The sequence below is a fragment of the Pangasianodon hypophthalmus genome, chromosome 23, assembly GCF_027358585.1.
Source record: "Pangasianodon hypophthalmus isolate fPanHyp1 chromosome 23, fPanHyp1.pri, whole genome shotgun sequence".
NCBI lineage: Eukaryota > Metazoa > Chordata > Actinopteri > Siluriformes > Pangasiidae > Pangasianodon > Pangasianodon hypophthalmus.
Genome location: NC_069732.1, coordinates 5,276,567 through 5,291,143, shown reverse-complemented (window position 1 = coordinate 5,291,143; position 14,577 = coordinate 5,276,567).

Below are 14,577 nucleotides of genomic sequence, written 5' to 3'. Positions count from 1 at the left end.
AAATTACAGTTTTTTTAAAACCTAGAATTAGTTGTCTAGCTCACTAGCTCCATCTATTAAGTTCAGGATCAGAGTAAAGCACAAAACAGCAAATTCCTGTGAGCCTGCTAGCTAAAAGACAAGCTCCTGTTAAAGGAGAGAGATTTTGCTCTTTCACCTGGTACTCACAAAAAATTTGACAGCCACAATCCTACATTTTTTATTCTCATAACACTTCTGTAATTATCCTCTGCCAATTACGGCTGCAGGTAATTACAACCTCCTTTTTGGGCTGCATGTCAACCCGCTTATTACTGTACTAAATAATATATCAGTACACCAATGTTAAATACTATTAAGTGATTAGAATGTGGTTTGGGACACAGCCCTGAATTGCCATTAAATGTTTTACGTAGGACTTGCAGCTCGTGAGCCAGGAATAAAACATTTCTCACAACTCGTGAGATTAAATTGCGTAGTTGAGAATGACACAGTACAAACCACATTATGGAATGTTCTTCCATGAGTAACTCGGAATAGCATTTATTGGTAACACTTTGGAATGGAATGAAATAGACAAGTTATTATCCTATATAAACGCTCCACATATGTATTCACTGCAAAAGACTTTGGATACTAATTAATGCACTTACATGATATTAGTAATAATAGGTCTGTTATACAAGTCTGACTTACAGTATAAGGGTTAAACAAAAGTTCATGGCATGTGTAAAAATATTTATGTAAGGCATACATATAGTACCACATATGCTGCCCCAAGTTCTAACTTTTTGTATTAACCTGTGTGAATTTCTGCAGTTTTATGTTTCTGAGTTCTACTGCATCATTTCTGGTATTGGGTTTGGTATTATTTGTGATATTTTATTTATTTCAGACAGTGAACCCATTGAAGAATTCTGTTGTTTAATTACACACACATAAATCCTTAAAAATACATAAATACTGTATTTGCATTTAATACATCATGGCTTCCAGTGTTGCCAATATTTTAATTCAATTCAATTCCATTTTATTAATTCAATGTTATTAATGGACATTGTCACAAAGCAGCTTTACAGAAATATGGATATAAAATTTTAATTGATCCCTAATGAACAAGCCAGAGGTGACAGTGGCAAGGAAAAACTCCCTGAGACAACAAGAGGAAGAAACCTTGACAGGAACCAGACTCAAAGGGGAACCCATCCTCTTCTGGGTGACACCAGATAGTGTGATTATAAATCATTTCTCTTCTATAACTGTATACTATAGAGTTAAGCAGTGCTATGTGTGTTAGAAGGAATTTGAGTATGAGCACCATTAGTGTTTTAACTTTAAGTCTATTGTATCAAAGTGATCAACAGTCATCAACTGTTCAGCGATTGAGATTTGACTGTTCTTAGCTACAGCCATCTTTAGGGTGTGTGTGTGTGTGTGTGTGATATCATCCTCAGTAATCTTTAGGGTATCCATGCAGCAGGTGATTTTCAGGTGACAGAGGTTCCAAGCAGAAGTGGGGCATCAGGATGGCTCAGGCAGGTCTGGAGGGCAGTAGGAGTCAGGGAGTCAGGATTACTGGTATCTCTGATACTGGTAATGTGTGTGTGTATGTGTGTGTGTGAGAGAGAGAGAGAGAGAAAGAGAGAGAGAAGGAGGGATGAGAGAAAGTACACAGATTATTAGGTATGCTCTTGTCCTGTAATGGTTGAAAAGATATACATTGTGCGCAGAGTACAAGCAGGGACTCCAGAAAGACTAGCTACAGTATGACAGCATAACTAAAAGCAAGAGCCAGAAGGTAACACAGACATGAGAGTACACTGGAACTTAAAGCAGCCACCCACACCACTGTCAACAAACCTGAGTGAATGTATGAGAGCGGGAGGGGTGACAGCATCCAAACGTCCCACTTTACCAAAACACTCTATGCCCATGAACTCTCCAGATCTGCGTCTTTAGCTAAGAGGAAAGCTATTAACAAAAAGCTTGACTAAACAAATATGTTTTCAGACAAGACTTAGAGTGAGACTGTGTCGGAGTCCTGAACACTAATTGGAAGGTTGTTCAATTAGAGAAAGCTCTGACTTTCCTTTAGTCAATTAATGTCAAAAAAAGAGCTTAACAAAAAAAAATCTAGCAACTTTTTTAGCAGATGTTAGCGACTTTATTGCACGCAATACAGCTCTCCAGCTCACATCACAGCTGCTGGTTATATGAGATGAGAGAGCAGGTTCAGTCGACTCACCACCAGTGTGTAAAGCTTGACTGAGTTGGGTTTGCCCAAGCCAAAGTTCCCAACAGTCAAACACTGATCACCATTGTTCCCACCAACAAATCACTTATCAGCATTGTTCCGAACGACCAATTATTGATCACCATTGTTCCCAACAGCCAATTACTGATTACCATTGTTCTCAACAGCCAATTACTGATTACCATTGTTCCACACAACCAATTATTGATCACCATTGTGCCCAACAGCCAATTACTGATTACAATTGTGCCCAACAGCCAATTACTGATCACCATTGTTCCAAACAGCCAATTGCTGATCACCATTGTTCTCAATGACCAATCACTGAACACCATTGTTTCCCAGCAACAAATCACCAATCACCATTGTTTCCAAAGACCAATCACCGAACACCATTGCTCCCAATGACCATTCCCTGATCAATGTTGTTCTCAACAACCAATCACTGATTGTCATTGTTTGTCCCACACTCCCACTTCTTTGTTCTTTGTTTAAAACTCTCTTCTTGCCAATCTTCTTGGCTACCGTAACCATTTCCTCTGTGTCTATTTCCCAACTCCTTACTACCACTGCTTCAGTTTGTCTGCATTCTTGATATAAATGATAGAACATTTGTAAATATATAACTAGCATTTTATTTTTCTATACGAAATAAATTATGATCTATTATTTTCTATTCTGATAAAACTATTCTATTCTATTGTAAAGTATCTTCAGAAAAATATTCCATCTTTATGTAACACGTTTTGATATGCAAATGCAGATTAGTCCATCATGTCAGCAGACTTTTGAGCATACTTTAGTTACTTTCCCTTGAAATGAGTTGTCAACACTCGTGGCTTCATGTAGCTCATGTTTTCGTTACTCTGGTGACAGTTACTCTGCTTCTGCTCTGGTATTACAGAGCGGTAACCAATTTTTCTACCAGAGAGGATGCAATTCTAAAATCGTACTTCCAGCAGCTTTAAAGTAACAGAAGACTTCAACTATATTTCATATATATTTATAACTCATTCTATCAAAACACCAGTGCTGCTTTTTTCTTCCCCAACCAGGAATAGTTTCTCAGTCAGAGCACAAACCTTTGAAGTGTACTTGGCATTTCTTTTCTGTACAAAACATGAAACAGGAGTAAACAATTAGAAATGCAAAGTGCTAGAAACAAAAATTCTAGCATTGTAACAGGAATTTATGCAGTTTTCAGTGAAATATACAGCTCACATATACAGTAGGAGTTTGTTTACTCTGTCAACTTTATTATTTTTTTTTACAGCTATTAACAAGCACTTTTCAGTACCAAGTGAAATTTTTTCACAGTTTTCTCACAGTTCAATTGGCTCTCTGTATGCTTTGATACAAAAAAGCATTCACTAAACACAGTTTTCAGAATTCTTGCCTTTATTTCTCATTTGACCGCTAACACTGGTGAAACACTGTGTTTCTACTGCTCTGTTACAAATGTGTAGAGATTAATAGCAGTTTGAAGAAACAAATACAGGATTGGATTACAATCAAAACCTTTAAATAAAAATCTAATAATTATAACTGATATTAAAAAAAACTAATAATAATCAACAAAGACAAAAAAGAAAATGGTACATCACATTATATGTTATGTGAAATCCTGAATTGGGCCATATCATCATGCGAAACGTGAGGCTGTGAGGCATTATCACTCTCTCCTGCACCACAATACCATCCACTGGACAAATTCCCGATTTCAGTTTTGAACAAAATAATCAAATATTTGCAAATTAGGCTATAAAAATGTACAGTTTTGCTGGTATAGCCTAAATAAAAAATGTATGCAATAATTAAAAAAAAAAACTGTGTTCACTGAATTGTCAAAGCAATTACAGTTTAGTGCATACAGAGTGTTCAGTGGATGAAGAGATTTGAAAATGTGAACTCAACTGAAAAAAAATGCTTGTTAGTAAGACATAAAAAAGTTTTATTAGGAAATCAGTGAAAGAACACTGAATTTATTAACTTTTGCCCCAAATGAGAAAAATGTCACTTTTTATAGACACTATAATGCAAAGAGGCACAGACGACAGCAGCTCTGACAATAGGTACAGCTGCAATACAAATCACAGGTATATATCAGTGTGCTAGTTTTAATATGTTATTGTTTCTATAGTAACACCTTACACAAGGACTTGCAATGCAGATGCCTCATGTAATGGAAGCCTAATAAAAAAAAAGTTGTTACTTTACAAAGAAAAATGTATAATAAGTGATATGGTGAAGGAACTGATTATTTAACTGTTTTAGAAATAGTCTCCAGTGTCGGTGCTTGAAACAATCAGAGGTAAAGCTGTAACGTTGTGTTGTCGGTTTGTCAGTAACATAAACACTTTTTTTAGTTTAATTAACAAAAAAGTGAAAATAATAGAGAGGCTGGTGAGGGACAGCTGTTTATAGCTTCTATAATGTAATTGTTAACAGGAACGAACTTGTTTCAGAAATATTCCGCAACATTAAATGTAACTATAAATGGATAAACAGTACAATGTGTCATTCTTTAATTAATAAAAAATTGTAATCGATGACAAATTGCGGTGGTATAAGGGGAGTAAAACATTTCGGTTTTGGGATGTGCTGTTATAGGAAACTATTGCGCTCGCCGTGCTTCGGGCTGCATCACACCTCCCTGTCGTTGATTATTTTCCTGTAACAGCACATTCCTTATGTATGCAATGGCAACACCTGGCTGCCAAGATTCAGCTCCAGAGCTTTCACCCAGAGTGACTGGACATGGACATGAGCACACATGAATCCTGTTTTGCAAACTACTGTATAATAAAGAAGGATGGAGGGAGTGGGAAAAGGAGAGGAAGAGCAAGAAAAAGCCTTCTTACAAAGAGATAAAAAGTCTCATATGACATTTAGGGTACAGTAGCTTAGTCGAGGACGTTGAAAAAAATAAATAATTCACACTATGCAGAAAAATGATCTAATCATTCATTCATTCATTCATTCATTCATTTCAGGCAATGTGTTGGTGCATACTGCCACATCCACTTCTAGTTTTTCTCACTTATAAACACAAAAAAGTATAAAGCATGTTAAAAGTACATTAATGAATAATTCAGTACATTACTATCCAGTTTTCCTTTAGTTGATGTATAATGTATACACACTCTGGGACTGCTATGTTCTCTGTTGAGGATAAAAAGTCGATTTGTTGTAGAAATTCATACAAGTGTGCTCGCTATTCTGACGTGAATATTTCATGATGTGGAGAGCGTCCAGGGCTTTGGAACTGTTTCTATTTGTTCCCAATTTACTCACACTATATTAACCTTTGCCAAATGTGAACATCATTTGAAAAACATGTCTAAGAGCACAAAAACTGCAATTTGTTCATTTATTCATTTTAATGAAAGTGTGGGGGAATTTATAGCTGATAAACACAACGATGGCTGTGTGTCAATTGATCACTGCAACAAAGTAGTTTTGATGTAGAAAATCATTTTGAAGAAAGAGCTTCAGTATGTGTCATTTTACTCACATTATTATTATAATATTAAGCTTTGCCAAATGTGTATGATCATAGTTTTCAGAAATTGTTCAGTGTTAAAGCAGAAACACTGTTTCCTGGAATGTGTGTAAGCATTGTTGGGAATTAAATAGCCTTGCCATTGGGAATTGGCTTACTTTATATTATATTTATTCATTTAGCACACAGCTCCATCCAAGATGGCTTACAGTTGTGTATTTGAAGGTTAAAGGTCTCGCTCAAGGAAAATGGGTCTGTGGCAGTTTTGGGATTTCAACTGCAACTTTTCAGTCACTAGTAGAGGACTGCTGGGACACCAGTACTTCCAAGGACTCCTAAAATGACTAAATAACACTACCAATGGAATTATTCAGTCATCTCTGTCTTGAATGTTTATGTTGCATTTGGCAGATGCTTTCATCGAAAATGGCTTACACATGACTCAGAAGTCAAGCCAAGCACAGAGCTGTGTAGTAGAGAGTAGTTGTGGGTTAAAGATCTTGCTTTAGGTCATTTCTGGGAACTTTAAACTTATATTGAACTGGCTGCAGGTCTTCAAAGGACGTGAACCGTTGCTGAGATTTCTATATTGCTTCAGTCCTCTTCACAGTGCAGATTATATTGTGTCTGATGTTTTTGGTTGCTTTGCTGTGTCTGACAGGCTCTTAGTGCAGCTTAATAAGTGCTGTTGATTGTAGGCTAGACGTTAGGAGAAAGCTGGTCATGTTTTAGACTCTGAAAGCCCTCTTCGAGATAGATTCCTTTGATAAGTCACTTTCTCCCTGAGATGTAAACACATTTGCAGCAATTTTGTACATTAGACATGTCAGGGAGGGTGGAGGAAATTCTGTTTTACATAAATGCACATTTGATGCATAGAAAATTGCTTTAACCCTTAAACATCTGTGATGACGAGCGCACCATGAAAGATCAGGTTTTACATATTGTTTAATAATTTAGGAATTATTTGGGTTAGAGACTTATTAGGGGGCCAAGCAGTGTGTAAACACCCTTTAGTGATTGTTTGTATGTATGTATGTATTATTATTATTATTATTATTATTATTATTGTTGTTGTTATTCAAGTCAAGTCAAGTCAAGTGGAGTTTATTGTCATTTCAGCCATATACAAGTACACAGTGAAACGAAACAACGTTTCTCCAGGACCAAGGTGCCACATAAGACAACACAGAACAACACAGAACAACACAGAACTACGGGGACTACATAAATTACATAAATTAAACGTAAAGTGCACAAGTGCAAACATGTGCAGACAGCACAAGACAGAACAGACAGTACATAACTACGACGCCGACCAGTACACAGTCCTGTTGAAAGTGATAAAGTGACAGTAGTGCAAATATTACAGCTGAGGTAGTGTAAACAGTGTAAACATAGAAGTAGCAGCAATAATAAGACATGTACAAAACATGTGCAGTGCATGTGCATAGAGGATGTTCCGTTGTGTGTATATATATGTATGTATGTATGCGTGAGTTCCTCTGGACCAGTTCAGTTGTGTGTATATATGTGTGTGTGTGTATATGTATGTGTGTGTGTGTGTGTGTGTGTTCCTTCAGTCCAGTTCTAGGTATTTAGGAGTCTGATGGCATGAGGGAAGAAACTGTTGCACAGTCTGGTCGTGAGGGCCCGAATGCTTCGGTACCGTTTACCAGACGGCAGGAGGGTGAAGAGTGTGTGAGAGGGGTGTGTGGGGTCATCCACAATGCTGGTGGCTTTGCGGATGCAGCGTGAGGTGTGAATGTCTGTGATGGAGGGAAGAGAGACCCCGATGATCTTCTCAGCTGTCCTCACTATCCGCTGAAGGGTCTTGCGATCCGAAACGGTGCAATTCCCAAACCAGGCAGTGATGCAGCTGCTCAGGATGCTCTCGATGGTCCCTCTGTAGAACGTGGTGAGGATGGAGGGTGGAAGATGTTCTTTCCTCAGCCTTCACAGAAAGTACAGGCGCTGCTGTACTAATATATATAATAATAATTATTATTATTTCTCCACATGGGAGACTTTGGCAGTGCATAGAACACTTCTTACACCTTTTATGAAATTTGGCACAATGATAGAGGATAGTCTCAGCTACCTTCACAGCTATTTTGGTGTACACCACTCAAGCCCTATAGTGCCACCAATAGGGCAAATTTGGACATACGTTTTCAATAATAACTTCACAATGCAATGTTGTAGAAATGTGATTCCACTTTCCTTTGATTTTTTGAGTTCATCGGACACCATGATGTCAAATTCCACCATATTGGATTTTCCACCATTTTCAATTTTTTTCAAAAACTTTTTTTTTTGCTTCTTCTCCTACAACCTTTATTAATTTGAAGGACTGAAGGAACAATAATTTGACCTTATGCCTTCAAATTTGGAATATATCCACTGGAGCAAGCACTGATGGTTCTAATGGCTTCTGGTCTACCTCCGTTGCTAAGGGGCGGGGACAGAAAGTGCTTGGCCCCCTTAATTGCTGCTTGCAGCTATATTCTTAAGTGTGGTTTTAAATTGTTTTTAAATTTAATTTGTGGCTTAACAGGGAGCAAATCCACTTGTAGCTTCACAGTTCAGAAATGTTATTTTGTTTGCATCATAATCCAGTATTGTAATGTACAATCCAAAATGTAATCCAAATTGCTGTGGTGTAAGAAGAATTAAACACTCCAGGATGTGGTGTTATAGGAAAATAATCAACTTCAGGGTGGTAATGTCAAGCCACATCACATCACACCACATCACAAAACCACGTCATTGATTAATACACCCCCAAGTGTTTTATTCCTATGTATCAGGATCAGGAAGAAATAGGAACAGACCTCTGAGCAGGTTAAGCAGGTCATGCAATCATTCATTCATTTGCTCATTCACACATCCAGTAATTAATCTAATCCATATAATGGAAGATATCATTATATAAAAATCTGGTGCAAATTTTGAAGAGCAGCTCTGGGCATGTGTGAAGCAAGTACAATAGATTTTACACATTACGGGTGCATTTAATTTTAAAACTAATTTAGCACTGTAATGAACACTTTGCTGTTTCTGGCATTTTTACACAGTATTATCTGTGTATTATGTGGGTGCCTTGTTTGAGTCTTAAAAATAATTTACTGTGCAGTGCACAGACTGTCTACTGTTCTTTTAAAAATTTTATCTAAATGTTTGTCAATTTTGTTTTGAGGGTTAAAAGAGATTAAGAAGTGACCGTGTTGGGCATGAGACCTTGCTGTTTTGATCTTTAATTCACGCTCACGTACTGTAGATGTCAATTTAATTGGTTTAAAACTGTGATACAGCAGGAAACTACGAGAATATCTGTCAATCCAACAGAGCATAATGTTGATCAATGCACAACTCAATTCACTTTGTTTCACTTGATTCAGTAAAGGCTGAATTAGCTTCAGAAACCACTACTGAAATCATAGATCTTTATTAATCTTTCTCTCTATAGAAGACCAAATCACGCAAAATGAATTATATGAATGTTGATCTTTGAAAGACAATCTCTCTCATTCCCTCTTTACACACAATAATTCAGTATGCAGAAAAGATGGCTTTTCCCCTCTGGTTTTAACTTTTTCATGTACAAAATAAATACATGAGTGTATCCTGCAATGAAACAACAACATAAAAAATCAGAAAACCAGAAAAATATTTTAAGAAGATGCTTTGCCATGATCCCTTTCAGGCTCCTGCCCTGATATGAGGAAAGTAGTTTAGCAGGGTTAGAACAGAGATGTCAAGAAGATTGGGCAAATATTTTCCAAGCAATCTGTCAGTTAGAAAAGATTCACCAGGAAGAATGTGGCAGGGTGTGTGGGGATTCTAGTGGTCGAATGTTACAGCCGAGAAAATTCAAAAGCCCTTCAGAGGATATGGATATGAAAATGTTTGAAGGCTGTTACACTTGAGGCCAAAGGTTTATCTAGGCTAAAGATATTCAAACCCATTTTTTTCACAACTTCGCACATTTCTTGTAAGTCAGTTATAGGCTATCTACTTTCATTTCAAAATAATAGCTAAGAGACAGCTCTGTTTTATTTACCCTATCTGATTTTCAGTGGTTAAAATGTTTACATACACTTTGTTAGTATTAGTTTTTTCAGAATTTTTGCTCATTCCACTGTGACACAACTGGTGTAACTCAGGCATGTTTGTGGGCCTCCTTGCTCAGACATGTTTTTAGTCCAGTCCACAAATTTTCTGTGGGATTCAGATCAGGGCTTTATGATGGCCATCAATTGTTGTCTTTAAGCCATTTTGTTACAACTTTGAAGTATGCTTAGGGTCATTGTCCTGCTCAAAGACCCAGCTGCAGCCAGATGCCATCTACTGTCTGAAGTGCACCAGTCCCTTTTCCAGCAAAACACCCCACAACACGATGCTGCCACCCCCATGCTTCACAGATGGGATAATGTTCTTTGAATTAAAAGTCTCTCCCTTTTTCCTCCATGTGGAGTGTTGATCATTGTGGCCAATTAATCAATTTTTTGTTTAATTTGACAAGAGCAAACTCTACCAAAAGACTGGTGATCACCTGCAAACTTCAGTCTGGCTTTTTTTTATGCTGTTCTTGGAGTCAGAGCTTCTTCCTTGTGCAACAGCTTTTCATTCTAATGCCAATGTAAGACTTTCTTAATGATGGATGTACTGTACATACTTTGGTACCTGATGACTCCAACTCTTTCACCAGTTCCTTTGTTGTGGTCTTGGGGTTCAGCTGAACCTTTCAGACCAAAATTCATTCATCCCTGGGAATTAATTTTTGCCTCTTTCCTGAATGATACAATGTCTGTGTGGTCCCAAGATTTTTATCTTGGCTGAGTTGCTTAGCTTTTCCCATGGACGAAAAAGCCACGTAAATACAGCCACAGGTGTGCTCCCATTTAACTCCTAATTATGGCAATTGGCCGATCAGAAGCCATTACATCATTTCTGGAATCTTCCAGACTGTTGAATGAGACAGTCAACTTGATGTATTTTCTAACTTACATGCATTTTTGCTATAAATGAGGTTTCTTTGTCTTCTTTATTTTTTTCTAAAGGTATGTGAAGTTTTGCACTGCACAGAGCTATGTGAGACCTGATGCCCCTTTAAAGGCCAAAATTCATCTATTTTTGTGTGTAGAAACATTTCAGCTCATTATTTTAAAAGGCATCTTTGCTATACAGAAATTCTTCCCACGTATATGTTTAGCTGCTGGGAAAACCCTTCACATTAAATCCCTGACATTTTCTCCTGTACATATACTGGTGGAAAACACAACCCACCATTATCACTTATATTATACTAATATTTATTTATTGAATTCCCATAGTTATTAGCCTGTTTACCAGGTCACTTCAGCTGAATGGGTTTAATCCAAACCTCAGTAAATTAAAATACAGGTCTATAAATAATGTCCACTTAAATCTTCTGACAATTTTAATAAAAATGTATGTCATGTCAGTGGATAGTTCAGGAATGAAAAAGCACTATAAAACATAGGCATCATATTTATTGTACACATTTAAATAATGAGCCTAGTATTTAAATAGTTGGGTTATGTGTGGAGGGGGTCTGTGGAATTTATTTTACAGAATACAGAATTTGAGAAGCCCTGATTTACAGCATAATGCTATCCAAAAAACGTGCTCCAAGCTTGATGTTCACTGTGTGATGAAATCACACTTAGCTAGCAAGGGTTTCGACGTCTTTAGGCAGACTGACTGTTTTTACCTCCTTGTTTGCTAAAATGGCTCCTTATTTACCCAACGTGATCTTTGTAGGAAGATAGCCTAGCTAAATAAAAGGATTTCTATGTTGTTTTAGTAAAATATATTTACAGTTTCTTAAAGATCAGATGGTGTAGGCAGAAAACCCCAATTTTGGTCAAAACCTGATTTTTCTTTTGTTGTTGTCTTTTTTGGCTGTTTGCTAGAATTCATCCATAGTGACATCTGACAGGTTTTCCCAGACAGCCTCACATATAGTATGTATTCACTTAACAAGCATTAATACATTTCATTTTGTCGAGTCCTCTATATCTCTACTCTGGCATTTATGATTCAAACCACATTTCATCTGCTGTCTCATTTGTGATCAAAAGTCATCTTTGCCTGCCCAGCAGTTTACCCCAAGGACCTTATTCTCCTCTACTACTATCCTTTTGCTAATCTCTCTCTCTCTCTCTCACACACACACACACACACACACACACACACACACACACACACACATGCACACACAAAATATGATTAAAATCTACTGCTCCAGTGCCTTTCCTGCCCTTGGGACTGGGTGAGGACAGACATCACTATATTACTACAAGCACTCGGAGGTCACGAAATTACTGACCATTTCATGAAAATTGCTATGTGTGTGTGTGTTTACCCTGCCCTGCTGTAGGACATTTCTGTATATTGAATGCCTTATAGTCATCAGTATGAGGTGGCGTAATTAACTCTCGGATCAAAAGGCCTAAAAAGCACACATTAAAGGGAATATCAGAGGTGCAGGAAAGATTAGAGGACATATAAGATGCCATAAGCCTCTGCTCTAACTGCTTTCAGAGCTGTTTTTTATGCCGCGTGTGCTCTGAAGAGTTAGCATGCCCTGCTATGCCTAACTAAACACATTACGTCCTCCAGCTCTCACTGACAGCCGATATATGCGGCTATTATGCTCAGAAGACTGTATTATGCGTAGCGTATTAACTCAGAGGTACCGGTTGTTCTCCGCAGCTCAATCTCAGGCTTATGAGCAGGCCTTTGTAAAAGAATCCTGCATAGCAATGAGCTAAAATGCTAGCTTTCAGCGCACGAGTGCCGATCAAGCATGCGCTGTGTTGGGAATTATAAGTCACCTCACCATAGCCGGATTTCAGGTTTGGAAAACTTTCTATAAATCTCCTTTTTTGCAGACAAAGCACACGATGCTGCAGGCCGGAATGAGTTTGTTAGTTAAGACTGTCAGTGTTCAACAGATTACATGGCTTGCTTTTGCACCTTCGCTGCATTCTTATCTCAGCTTTCTTATTACTCAGTGCTTTCAGTTCACATGGATTTGAGACATCAATAACATGGAGTACGGCCTCTTTCTTCAGACAGAGTGTTGCTTAGAAGCAGGTTTTGTTGGTGATAAAATCACACTCAGTGATTTATGCACAACTGGAGTTGTCTACTTTGGTATAATTACAGATATACAGCGGATATATGGCCACAGTATCTTAGTTGTAAACCATTAATAGATAATGCTTTGAGTAAGGAATGGACACAATGGACCGTACTGTTATATGAAAAATAATACACACTGGGGTGGTGTGATATGGCACAATGCAATTCTATTATTTTCATCTAAAATCGTGATCTGATATTATTCCCCTCATACCACGACAATTTACCGATTTATTAATTTGTTAATGAATGACATATCATGTCATTATGGAACGTCCATGAGACAAGCTTACATTATAGCATCTACACAGTCGTTCCTTCACCAGCCTCTCATTTCTCTCTCTCTTGAAGTTAATGAGACAAAAATCCCTGCAGTTTGTCCTGTTACTGAGAAACTGGAAAGCGGAAAACATCCTTCATCCTGAAGACCTTCCCATGGCAGAAAGCTTACGCTGATGACTCCTTCCTTATATGTTTAATAAAGGTCTCCTAGCAGAAAATTTCACTGTATTAACGAATATACATATTTTTAATCCGTGTATGATTAGTCTTAGGTTATGTGGAGTGTCTGCCTTACAACTGTCTGTGTATTAGCTGTTACTATAGAAACGATATATATTTGAGAATGATATATGAAGTATGAGAGCGAGTGCATTAATATAAAACTCTTATCTGTGTTCCAGCCAGAGCCACTGTCTGAGCTGCTGTTATAGAAGATTAATGCACACCTGTTATAATCATTTAATAATGATTAAAATCTGCTAACAAACTAATTTGTACATTATTGGTAATGAAGTACTAACCTATATACAAACAGAATAATAAATATAGACTTTTAATAAAGACGCTACCTTACAATCATAAGCTGTATTCAACACATTATTAGATGATGCTCTTCAATTATATATAATCACTAACCCATAAACAATCATTAGCTCCATAAATAATTACAACTGACTCCTTTTGTATAATTTATTTATTCTTAATAATGCATAACCATTTATAAGACCTATTATTACACTAATAATATCTATACACACAGGCTGTGTAGTAAATTTTGAAATGCTTCTGAAGTGAGCACTATTTGTGTCATTCATCGGATATTATTATGTATTCTACAAATAATTATACTACGTCCATAAGTGACTGAACTCAGTATATAGAAAATCCTTACATTTTATTTATTGTAGACATGTTTTTTGTCTTTACCAATCCAGTCACATGATTTTTTTTTTTTAAATCGAAGACAAATCCAGTGTCTTTATCAATCTTATTTGCGACAAGGAGGAAGGGCATTGTTGTGGACTTAAAATGAGAGCAGTTTAAAACCCTCACATTAAGTTTTAATGTTATTTTTTTATACACTAATGCTTATGAATTATGTAACGCTTATTTATTGTAATATAAAAAATGCAGCAGCTCTGACAGTAATGCAGCTTCAAGTCACATGTTTAGTTTAATGCACTCGTGTTAATCCAGCTCATTCACAGGGATGTGTATGATGGACACTCCAAATAATCTGTCTAATAATAAATGGATTCAAAAAAATGTTTTATTTAACAAAAAGATGCTTATTCAGCATTAATGGAATGAGTCTCCAGTGTCAGTGCTTATTAACAGTAAGTTTCCAAGACTTTTGTACTTTGACGTTTCCGTGTAACATGACAAG